General features: G+C 34.3%; 1 non-coding gene across 1 annotated transcript; it reads right to left on the bottom strand.

Moving 5' to 3' along the window:
- Window positions 1-12087: 12087 nt before the first annotated feature.
- Window positions 12088-12185, bottom strand: LOC143619380 (U6 spliceosomal RNA). Its single transcript, XR_013151177.1, has one exon. It is a non-coding gene; the product is annotated as a U6 spliceosomal RNA (small nuclear RNA).
- Between the last annotated feature and the right edge of the window lie 1056 nt (window positions 12186-13241).

Raw genomic sequence — 13241 nt, 5'->3', positions numbered from 1 at the left:
GTACTAGAGGTGCACAAGCTAACCAATTCCTAACCTGCTTAGGGGGGGACGGGGCACCGCGTGATGAAGCTCCCATCACGCGTGGTGAGCCTCTCCACACCACCGCCGCCCCTTTGTCACGCGGAAAAAATGGAATTTGCGTGATGGGTGTCACGCGTGAGATGGGGTGGAAACCAAGAAATCTATCCATTGGGAGGGGGGTGGTTATGACCATTGGGGGGGAGCCGTCGCCGGAAGTGATGGATCGCCGGAAGTGGGTCACCGGAAAAATTACAGGGAAGATGAGTGATGCTACTGCGTTTGTTTTGTTAGTGTTATTATTATTATATTTTAAATACAATTTACACATTTAACCCCTTAACTTTCACATTTCTTTTAAACATAATTTAGAATAATTTACGAATTAAACCTTGAACTTTTGAATGCTATAAAAATGATATAAAAGTTGGCTAAGTTGGCGGAAACGTGACGAGGCCTAAATCAACCATTTTTTGCCGGTTTTTATTTATTTATTTATCTTTGTAACATTTAATTTTGCAAAAAAAAAAAAAACAAAAACAAAAAAATTCCATCACACACCACCACCCCTAGTAAAAAACCATCACATGTGATGGATTTGGGGTTGGTGATGTAACAACTTGGGTTTTTCGTTTAAATTATTAATTACCAATATCCGACCCGTTTTCATTCTCGAGTAACTTAATCAATAAATATCATATTTATCGAGTTATTATTATTTATTATATTATAAAACTTTGGGAAATACACAAAATACACCCCTTACTAGTTTAACCCAATTGTGTATCCACATATTAACTTCAGGGTCTAAACTGTAACATTTGTTAAAGATTATATATTATTAAATCCAAACCCTTTTTCCCAAACCCGACCCATATAGAAACCGGATACCCAATTTGGATTTCTTGTTGCTTAATTCTCGCCATAAACTAGGAAATTGATTCTTGCAATTTGTTAACCTTACCTTAATTGGCCAACCGACAATCGTAATTATGTAAAATCGATATTATTTGATATGAATTGATTATAATACGAATCAGACCTAACTCGCAATTCGTTACACCTCAGAATGACCATTATAATCCAATTTACAACGTCTGCACAGCCTCATAACCTTCGCCGTCTATAACCCCATAACCAATTGCATCTTCGTTGTTGTTTGTATCGGAATCTGTTCGTCGTTTGGCCGTCATCCTCAACCTTCCGTTCACCATCAATCTACAACTCAAACGGGTAATTGTTATATGATTACAGTTCGTTTTTAATCTAGTGTCAAAAACCCTAACCCTAAATAACCAATCTGTTAATGGATTACGCGATTGGATTCTTAAGGTTTATGTTTGATTTGGGGTTTCTGGTTGTTGCAGTATATATTTAATCGTTTTACATAAGCGACCATCTGACATGCTAGATCAACTGGTTTGGTCTGTCTGTTGTGAATTATGTGGTCGCGGGTTCGAGCCTTGTTGAGGGCGTTTTTAGATTTGATTTTTGTAGACTTTGTTTTTGAAGAGTATGGTTAATTTTAACTAATTATAATATCAAATAAATATTGTTTTGTTATAACCGACATCACTAAGTTACGTTTTTCTTATCCAATAAATTTCATTAGAAGTATTCGGTCATGTATGTATATATATATATGTGTGTGTATATGTATATATAGATATATATAGGTAGGTAGGGTTAATGTAAAAAATAATATTTTTGTGAGAAGAATAACAATAGATCTAGGCCCTTGGATCTATGATCTAGTGGTTGAGATTGGTAGTTTCTAAATAATTGTATTGTTTCATATTAACATTGTATAGTGTTATATTTAGATGGTTTGTTTTAATTTAAAACTCTTATCACACTTCTTACAAAACACTTGTTTTTTATTTGAACTCTTTTCTATATAGGTATTATAACAATATATTAATAATAAAAAACTTTATTTTATTAAAACCCGACTCTTAATTCACGTTTTCACATAGTGGACACTTCTATAAATTTGCTTATATTAATTTATTTATATATGTATCGTTCTTTAAAAAAATTGTAACAATCGTATTTTAAACGTATTAATTGTATCTGTTAAGTTAGATTTTCGTTAAAAGATTTAAACAAAATAATTATTTTAGATCTTAATACATATTATATACATAATTAATTATTTGTTCGTTCGGATAATTATAAGTATGTCTCAAGTTATATTTATCAAATTATTTTATTTAATATGTATATTTAATATATTTTTTATTTAAATATTATTATTGTAAGCATATCGTATATCTTAATTCTTTAAAGTTATTTAAGTTAATGGATTTTATATATTATCATGAATAATCAATAGTATTTTATAAATAATAATTAATCATCTTTTAAACGTATGACAAACAACAATATTAATCTTTGCAATAATAACTATTATAAAAATCCATTGATCAATCAATAACCATCTTAATCCCAAACCTAACTCAAATCACATCGAAATCTTAATTTATTAAATTATGTTATATCTTTATAATTAAGCTTATTATCATTAATAACTAGGAACACTTGTCATCGCATCCCGAGAAGATCGGACTCATTTAACTTAGTTTCTATCACCGTTTCATTATTGCTTGTTCTACTTTATCAGGTGAGTAATCACTCCCCTATTTAGCTTGTTTTCAAATGTTTTGGGAACACTTGCCTACCATTTATCATATTATTTATCTTATTTCTCAAACGCAAACTGTGATCTTTGTGTTGTGTATCAATTGAATGATTGCATGTTACTTGCTATTTGCTTACTTGCTTACTTTAATCGCATTCGGAGAGGTCCAACATAATCTCATTATAGTATGATCATACGACTGTCGTAGTGGCCGGAGCCTGATCGCATTGGCAATGGTTTCACCGACACCTCATTTTTGGTAACCAATGCCCATTCGCATGGCAACAGTTTAGCCATTTCTTTATGGTTGATTGTTTATGTATGTGCTATGATTTAATTGGTTATACTCACAGATAACAGTTTTGCCTATTTTTATTCACTTATATCACTATATATTATTACCATTTTTGTTTGTGTCAAAACTGGCGATCTACTCACTCAACATGTGTTGTTGACAAACATATATTTTGTACGCATTTGCAGGTTATAGATTTGGATTGCTTATCGAACTAAAGCTCACATAGAGATGACTTTAGGATAAAACATATACAAGAATAGTTGGTTTTGTATTTGTAATTTTCTTTATTTTTGTTGTATATGAACGTTGTTTGATAATAAATAAATTAATTAGATATTGTCGCTTTATAATTTCATAATAGTAACTTTGTGAGCTGTGACAATCAGCTCACGCCCCGACATTTCTGCCTTAGGTTGGGGTGTGATAGATTGGTATCAAAGCCGAAGGTTTAAGATAGGTCGTTAGTGGTGCCTTAGTAACATGCTTAGGAACCCTATACGTGCTTATTTGTTTACCTGATGTGTTCTATTTGGTTGTTTACAGCTTGCGTAATTACCTTCTAGACTAAGTACTTATTTAACTGCTTAGCTAATTGTTTATTTTATTGTCATGCACACACACACAACTCCGAAGCTATACTTCACTCTCAAAATATTTTATTACTCCGAGACTGTGTCTCATCCTCAAAATATTTTTATAACTCCGACGCAATGCGTCATTCCCAAGATATATATTTACATTCAAATTTTTGTTGGTCGTTTTCGTTTACGGGAAATTCTTTTAGGATTTCCTAAGTTTTGTTTTTACCTTTTAAGCGTTTAACGTGATCAGTTAACGGTTACATCCTTCCATTTCGTTTTACTGTTATTATTTTTATTATTTTTTAAATGTCTAGTCGGGTGAAAAATCTATGGGACGCCATGAACACGCCAACTATTCATTTTCACAATTATTATATTTACGATATTTGGTTGAAGCATTATCACGTGTGGTGATCCATCGATAAACTTAAGTTATTTATTATTATTTGTTTATGTATTTGATTTTATTTGAAACAAGTTATCAATTGACTTAATTACTTAATTGAAACTTTCGTTACTTGTTTACTTGTTTGTACGTTTGATTTCATTCGAAACAACCTATTATATGATTGGGTGGGGTGTGTGATGAGTGATAACCACCCCTCCCCCCCTATAAATGGAAACCTAACTGGTTACTACCCAGTCTAATAAAAAACGGTTTATACCCGACAGTATATAACCGGTTTTACATTTTAGCCTAGATCAACTGGTTAATAACCGGTCCAGTTAACCGAAACTGGTTTTAGGTTTTTTAATTATTTTTTTAAACCCGTTTTTTTTCCGGTTATTTACTGGTTAATCTGGTTGGTTATACACTTATACCTGAAACCAGTTATACCGATTAGGGTTTTTTTGCTTAAAATCTGGTCATCTTGTTCCGTAGCACGGGTATTCGTGTCAGTATGTAATACTATTTTTTTCATGGAAAAAAAGAAGCAAATTAACTGAATTTATAAAATGGGTTTGATGTTGTATGCCTAAATTAAACTAGTTCTTTGGTGAAATTTAAAGCCAATGTCAAAATCATAAACAATAAATTTGGCGCCGCCCACATAACATATTAAATCATTTTACCTAATTCTATATTTTAGTCGGATTTTATTTCTTGCACGCTTTAACCTATGTTTTCAATTTCTATACTACAATTAAATCATATAATATTTTGTTTAAGAAGTATCTAAAGTAGCTATATGCAAATTGCAAAGAGAACTGTTAAAAACAAACGGAGTAAACATTCCTAGGGCTGACGACCATAAACCAATCGAAAGACATACTACGACATGAAATTTTAACGCACGAATATGTGGGATTGTGGTCTTATTTTCCAAATGAGAATCGCAAAGTGTACAAGGAATTGTATGCAAATTGCCATAGTGAAGATCCTGGCCGAATTTAGTAGAAAGCGAAGGCTAAAGACACCTATTTTAGGGTCTAGAGTGAAAATGATACGTGCAAGACCCTTGTCATCCCATGTTCACCATGCAACTTATTAATTTCTTATTAGTTTCATGGGTAAAGCTAAAATACAAAGGACAATAAAAATGAGAAATGTGAGAAGAAATCCAGTCCATTGATCTTAGATTTGAATGGCTGAGATTAATTTAATAAATAAAAATTGATGAAAATGGCATAAAGGTAATAATCCACATTTGTTAACTTTCTCTCTCTACATGCAAAGCACATGTCAATTCCCCTCATCATTTTAAAATGTTTATAACTTTTTCATACGACATTATTTTTTTTTTAAAAGTCACCATAATAATAAGCGTTTCTTTATCTTTAATATGAGTATCATATTGTTATATAAAAATAAAGAAAAATTAATGAGTTTTTTAATTGTGTTTTTTTGTTGTTCATTGTGTCATTATGTAATATGTTGTTTCCATTGTGTTTTACGTTTCAAGTCATTGTGTTATATATATATTCACCATTGTGTCTTACGTTTTAGGTCATTGTGTTATACGTATTCATCATTGTGTCTTACGTTTTAGGTCATTGTGTTATACGTATTCACTATTGTGTTTTACGTTTCAAGTTATTGTTTAACATGTATTAATCATTGTGTTTTATGTATAGATAATTTGTTGTTATTTTATCATTATTTTTACATATTATTATTACACAATGGTGTTATTAGTATTTAAAAAAACATAATGATGAGTTGAAAGACACAATGACGAAAAAAGACACAATGGTGTGCGAAAAGACACAATGACGAAAAGAGACACAATAATAAGCGAAAAGACACAATGGTGTGCGAAAAGACACAATGACGAAAAAAAACACAATGATAAGCGAAAAGACACAATGATGTGTGAAAAGACACAATGACGAAAAAAGACACAACGACGAAAAAAGACACAATGATAAGCGAAAAGACACAATGGTGTGCGAAAAGACACAATGGTGTGCGAAAAGGCACAATGACGAAAAAAGACACAATTATAAGCGAAAAGACACATTGGTGTGCGAAAAGACACAATGACGAAAAAAACACAATGATAAGCGAAAAGATACAATGGTGTGCGAAAAGATACAATGACGAAAAAAGACACAATAATAAGCGAAAAGACACAATGGTGTGCGAAAAGGCACAATGACGAAAAAAGACACAATGGTATGTGAAAAGACACAATGACGAAAAAAGACATAATGAAAAGCGAAAAGACACAATGGTGTGCGAAAAGACACAATGGCGAAAAAGACACAATGATAAGCGAAAAGACACAATGGTGTGCGAAAAGACACAATGACGAAAAAAAGACACAATGATAAGCGAAAAGACACAACGGTGTGCGAAAAGACACAATGACGAAAAAAAGACACAATGATAAGCGAAAAGACACAACGGTGTGCGAAAAGACACAATGACGAAAAAAAGACACAATGATAAGCGAAAAGACACAACGGTATGCGAAAAGACACAATGACGTGATTTTTGTTTTAAATTTTATAAAACAAAAATCATACTCATATTAAAGATAAAAAAACGTTTGTTATTATGATGAATTTTTTTTAAAAAAATATCATACGAAAAAGTTATAAACGTTCTAAAATAATTGGGGTATTAACATGTGTCTTGCTTGTGGAGAGAGAGATGTGCACGATTACCTTTATACCCTTTTTCCTTTGGTCCCCACTTAACACATGTCAATTATTTATGGCTTCTCACACTTCTCATTTTTATTACCCTTTGTAGAATAACTTGACCTTAGTTTCATTACTTGTTCGTTTATTTTAGGTTAGTGGGAGGTTATCTTAGTTTAGTGGTCTAGTTCATGGCCATGTTACCTTTTATTTCGTTCAGTTACTTTCAAGTGTAAGCCTATAACAGGCATTACAAGTTTAAGAATGACTTAAGAAGAAAATTGATAAAACAATATTGTCTCGTTCTCTCTATTATTTCTTTGGAGTCTAACCCGCTCCAAGGGTCACTATCTTGGAAGATTAGCCATCTCGAATCAGCTTCTATCAATGGTGCTTTCATTCCCGAACCCAATTCCTCCGCCTACTTCAAGGCCTCACCGTAGTCCACTTAAAGGTTCCATAGCCGCAATCACCACCTTTGCCGATGCCCTCTCCAAACAATCGGCTGCGATGAAGGAGTACTCCTCCGCCTTGGATACCTTCGTCACCGCTTTTGCCGACTCCCAAGCCGCTCAGTTTGAGCAAACCAACCTCTTATTATCGTTCGCCAAATCACTCCTCACTACCCTTGCTAAACTGGAACCTTCGCTTGAACCATTTACACCACCACAACAAGCACTGCCGCCTTCAACGCTTGAACTACAAACCACCCCCAAACAAGCACTACAAACAAGCAACACCACTCAAACCCTTGAAACCAAAAACCACACCCATCGTATCCTCTCATGGCAACCATAAACCAGCCCACAAAACCATACTAGAACATACCAAAACTCACCATCACAACAACCCACAAAACGTCCACCTTTCTCCATTGAATAAAGAGGAACAGAAGGAAATCGGAACACATGAATGGCACCCGCCATGGAAACCCGTTAACGCCTCCCCGTATGTGGTTGCCCAACTCGAATGGAGACCACCATGGCGTCACATTGAGACTGCTCCGATTGTAACTGGGAGACTAAATTGCCGACCGCCCTGGAACCAACAGTTTCGGCCCATTAAGACTAAACAGAACACTCTAGAAAGACGCGAGTGGCACCCACCATGACAGCAACTAGTCTCGGCCTTAAGGACAAGGCCGTTTTTTAGGGCGGGAGTATTGATATGTTCAAGACCCTTGTCATCCCATGTTCACCATGCAACTTATTAATTTCTTATTAGTTTCATTACTTGTTTGTTTATTTTAGGTTAGTGGGAAGTTATCTTAGTTTAGTGGTCTAGTTCATGGTCATGTTACCTTTTATTTCGTTTAGTTACTTTCAAGTGTAAGCCTATAAAAGGCATTGCAAGTTTAAGAATGAATTAAGAAGAAAATTGATAAAACAATATTGTCTCGTTCTCTCTATTATTTCTTTGGAGTCTAACCCGCTCAAAGGGTCACTATCTTGGAAGATTAGCCATCTCGAATTGGTTTCTATCAGAAAATATTTAATTTTGTTTAGAGCAACGTTGCTCTCCATAAACCTCCGTCTCAGCATGCCACAATTTGGAGGTCCGACTGGCTATTGTCCGCCTAGCTCCACGTCGGCTACGGATGGGAGCGTTGCATAATACTACTGCAACTGCTGAAGTCGCTATTGGACTTGCTATTGAGTCAAAAGTTGTATGTTAATTTACATAGATGCATGTATGGTTGTATGAAATTTATTTTTCAAACTTTGTTTATGCAAACAAAACAATAAAAAAAACTTGCGTCTTGCGCCGACAAACCGACACCAAATCGTAAACATAAATTAGTAAGGCCTCCTAAAATAACACAAAAAGAAATCCACGTTGGAGATGAACTGTAACATTTCCAAATTTTCCAAAACATATAATGGAAAATATAAAATAAGAAAATGGAAATACCCCAGTTTGAATAAATGAAAGATGTGTTCATCCCACATTGAAAGATGGGAAAATATGGAATTTCCCACATGGATATAAATATGGAATGGAATTTGATCCCACATAGAAACTTGAAAGGAAATGGAAGCTCTTTATAAAGAAATGAGTTTCCATAATAATATTCTTATATGATAGGTCACTCTCAAGTGGTCCTAGCAGAGGGTGCGTAACCACCCGACGTGCACGGGCACGGGCTCGGGCGAAGTGCGATGGGCACAATGTGACGCTTTGATGACGCACTTTGCACGCTCGCATCGCCGCAGGCCGCCTTAGTATTTTTGTGAAAAAATTATAATTTTTAAAAATCCACCCATCGCGATACGCGACAGGTTTAGTTAGCCTCATCGCGTTACGCGATGAGGTGTAGCTTATCCAGAAGCTTACGTGTCCATAGCGATACGCGATGGACTCCCAAAGTGACCCGTCGCGATACGCGACGTGGAAGTTACGCAGACGTGCCAAGTCACCTGACACGCGTCAAAAAATGGGGATGAATCATCAGCCCATCGCAGTATGCGATGCCCTCTTATTGAACCCATCGCGATACGTGATGGGTCAGAAAATCAGCTATAAAAGGGGGGCAGAATCAGCCTTCACTCCCTGCTCATAACTTTCCTTCTCTCACAAATTTTCTTAAGGATGTTGGTATAATATCCGAGTGGTCGTAACGATATCCTATCCGATCGAAAGAAGCTTTTTATACACGAATCCAAAAGCTCTACCTGAATAAGGTAAGACATTGTGCCATCGTGTAAAATTTATAATCTCGTGATTATCGTTGTGATTATGGGTTTATATTAACTTAGCTATACTACATGGTATTTAACCTAGGTGCTTAATACCAGGAAGCTCATAAACCGTAAACTTGCAATGTGAGACATTCGAGTTTTTGTACCACTCACATTTGCGTGAGACAACTGTTTTTCAGACACTGTCATGATAATTTCAAAACCTTTAAAACTCATGTCTGATGGTCTAAATGTTTTTAATAATATTTTTTAAAATTATTTTAAAAACATTACAGTGATTAAGTCTCTGTAGACTTACAGAATGGTTACTACTGGTATTGTGGGGTTTTCTATACAAGGCTTGCCTACTGGGCTATTACACGTTACTTATTGGACAAGTGTTAGCCAACAAGTAATATGACCACAGTGATAGATACGGTCGAGTGACAAGTACCTTTCGGTAATTTGTAAGTAGGCAGATGTAAAAACATCTTAATGCTGTAATTATATATGTGTAATTATAAATAAATGTACTCTCCAGTATTTTCCGTTGATCAAAAATTTTAAAACATGTTTCAGGTGAGATGATAAAGATAAAGGAATGGTGCCCGCGGGCCTTTTGGCTTAAATAAGTGGCTTATCACCAGAATAAAGAAATATGTTTTTTGTAAACTAGGGTTTATCCCTATAAAACATTTGTAAGGATACAAATGGGTTTTATCCAACCAGATAAAATGAAAATCATGGTGTTTTACACTCTGATGATTTTTCCTAACTACGGTCCTGATGAATTTTTCCGCTGCTAAATAATAAACACCGATACCACCACTCGCGTTCACGGCTCCCCTCCCGGGGTATGGGTTTGGGGGCTGTGACATGAACCAATGTGAATTCGGTTGCCATTGACGGTCCCGGCATTTAGTTGTAAACTTAAATTAATAAACTCATTGGTCCACCAATATATTTAAAATAAATCACAAAAATTAGTCACCAACAATCATGAATGGGTGGAACCTGCGAACGCAGAAGAAATCAAAACATGTTTAGCATTTTTACACCTAGCCATCATACCACCAAACAACGTTTGTTAAAATATGGAAGTAATTTCATATACAATCTAGATAAAGTTGTTAGAAAAAAGTTGTGGCACCGACAATCCACTATTTATCTTATATATAATGGCACCTTCTACCTATGCAACACTGGTTAAATATTTTAATTTCTAAATATATAGAACATAAATATCTAAACTTTTATCGTGTTTTCTAAACTACTGTCGCGTTTTTAACAAGTTTCAAACTTAATGCAAATCTCATCTAGACCTCATTTGTAACTTTATAGTTTAAAGCAGGTCAATCCCAATCTTTAACTTTTTTTCAAGCTAGTTCCAACAAAACCGGTTTTGCTTTTATTGACCCAACTATAACCGCTTACAACCCAAATTGGGCACCATTATCCCCAATTATTGTTGTGATTGAGAATCATATAATTGACATTTCATCTATGCTTCACTTCAGTTAAGTCACACACAAAACCGCCAGTTGAACTTATACGTATTTGACTTATGCAACTTGCTTATCACGTTAGAGCATAGAGTCTCCAAAACTTGATTCAAAATTGAACATCACTCTTTTAATACCCATTGTATCTCACCCTTATTTATGTATTTATTTATTTACTTTTTAATCACACTCGGAAGTTTATACATTGCATATTTACACGGCCCAACTATAATATACATGTTACGTTTCTCTAAGTAGGTAGACTAGTTGGGTAAGTAGATAAACATCAACATCTAAAGATAAAATGTTTAACACAATAAAACTAAAGCGAGTTTACATATCAAATGTGTTGGTCGATCCATTCAATACTATAGAGGCTCGTCCCATCTTAATTTTCTCCTACTAGTATCCTCGAAAAGCATGTTTAAATATTGTTAGATAATGCTAATAAGTTCTACATCTTATAGTATAACTTGGTTCAGCGATACCAAGATTTACAACACCCAAAACCACATTCAACATGACTCAACATTGCCATATGTTTGTCAGTGTATGGTACACAACAATCTTCACGTTAGAAGTACTATGTAGCAATGTAGAATAGGCTTTTTGGGCATATATATGCCAACCGTCGCCATATGTTGCTCAGCTTATGGTCGCTGCCCCTACAACAATCCTTCGGATGACAAGGTTTTCATGTGCATTGAAGGATTGTTACCAACCAGGTTCTATTTCCGGTCTTTATATACATGCAATATACCATACAACTCTCAATACATGAAGTATATCCTAAAGCAAAAACCCTTTGTTAAACAAAGATTAATTACCCAATTCATATAACTAAATTCAAGATTTATTCAAGTTTCTTTAACGAGTTATTTAACGCATTTTGTACACCAACATACTTAATAACACCAATATTTGCAAAGTTAATGCCTCCATTCTAAGTTAAAAACCATATGAGATTCATTGATCTCATTTTGAAATTCCTAGACCTCCATTTATTTTTAGTCACCCTTTGACAATGATATATCTTGATGCATTCCATATTTCTTAAGGACATACCACGATTATTTTACCCATTCCCCATGGTTAGATACCTAGCATGTCTTACCAACATAAAAATCAAGCTAAACCGAGTCTGCTTTGTTTGTAAAGACTCAGAGCAAAGATCAGCCTTATAAAGGATCCAGGTTGAGTTGGCTCAATCTGTAATGACCCAATTTCGAGCAAGTTTTTTTTAGCTTTTATTAAGCAAGTTTCGAGTGAGTTTAGAGCTACAAACTATTTGGACAACTTTAGTAAGAAAGGTATCTTGCGCAAGGGTCATGATAATTTTCTCTGTATCATTCCAATTTTATCGGGTTTCCCCGAAGGGACATGTATAGTCTTATGGTAGACAAACATATATACCTACAAATACGAAAATCGAGTGCAATGGCCGTTATAAAGAAGGGAATCTATAATATGTACTCTATTTTTTTACCATCTAAGAATAAATAAATATTTAAAATGATCACTCTCATCAAAGCAAGCATCAATCAAATAAAAGTAACTATTAAGGAAAATATAAAAGATATATAAAAGATATTGTTAGATAATGCTAATAAATTCTTACATCTTATAGTATAACTTGGTTCAACGATAACGAGATTTACAACACTCAAAACCACATTCAACATGACTCAACATTACCATATGTTTGTCAGTGTATGGCACACAACAATCTTCACGTTGGAAGTACTATGTAGCAATGTATAATAGGCTGCTTGGGCATATATATGCCCAAAGTCGCCATATGTTGCTTAGCGTATGGTTGTTGCCCCTGCAACAACCCTTGGATGACAAGTTTTCATGTGCATTCAAGGATTGTTACCGACCATGTTCTATTTCCAGTCTATATATACATGCAACATACCAGACAACTCTTAGTAGATGAAGTATATCCTAAAGCAAAAAACCCTTTGTTAAACAAAGATTAATTACCCAATTCATATAACTAAATTCAAGATTTATTTAAGTTTCTTTAATGAGTTATTTAACGCATTTTGTACACCAACATACTTAATAACGCCAATATTTGCAAAGTTAATGCTTTCATTCTAAGTTAAAAATCATATGAGATTCATTGATCTCATTTTGATATTCTTAGACCTCAGTCACCATTTATTTTCAATCACGCTTTGACAATGATATATCTTGATGTATTCCATATATCTTAAGGACATACCATGATTATTTTACCCGTTGCCCATGGTTAGATACCTAGCATGTCTTACCAACAGAAAATCAAGCTAAACCGAGTCTGCTTTATTTGTAAACACTCGGAGCAAATATCAACTTTGTAAAGGAGGCTCAATCTATAATGACCCAATTTCGAGCAAGTTTTTTTTTTTTTTTTGAGCTTTTATCAAGTAAGTTTCGAGTGAGTTACAA

This window comes from Bidens hawaiensis, unplaced genomic scaffold (genome assembly GCF_021521415.1).
Source record: "Bidens hawaiensis isolate Kalapana, Puna unplaced genomic scaffold, B.hawaiensis_p1.1 tig00002423_1, whole genome shotgun sequence".
In the NCBI taxonomy this organism is placed as follows: domain Eukaryota; kingdom Viridiplantae; phylum Streptophyta; class Magnoliopsida; order Asterales; family Asteraceae; genus Bidens; species Bidens hawaiensis.
The sequence above is the reverse complement of the archived record's forward strand: the minus strand, read 5'-3'. Positions and strand labels throughout refer to the sequence as shown.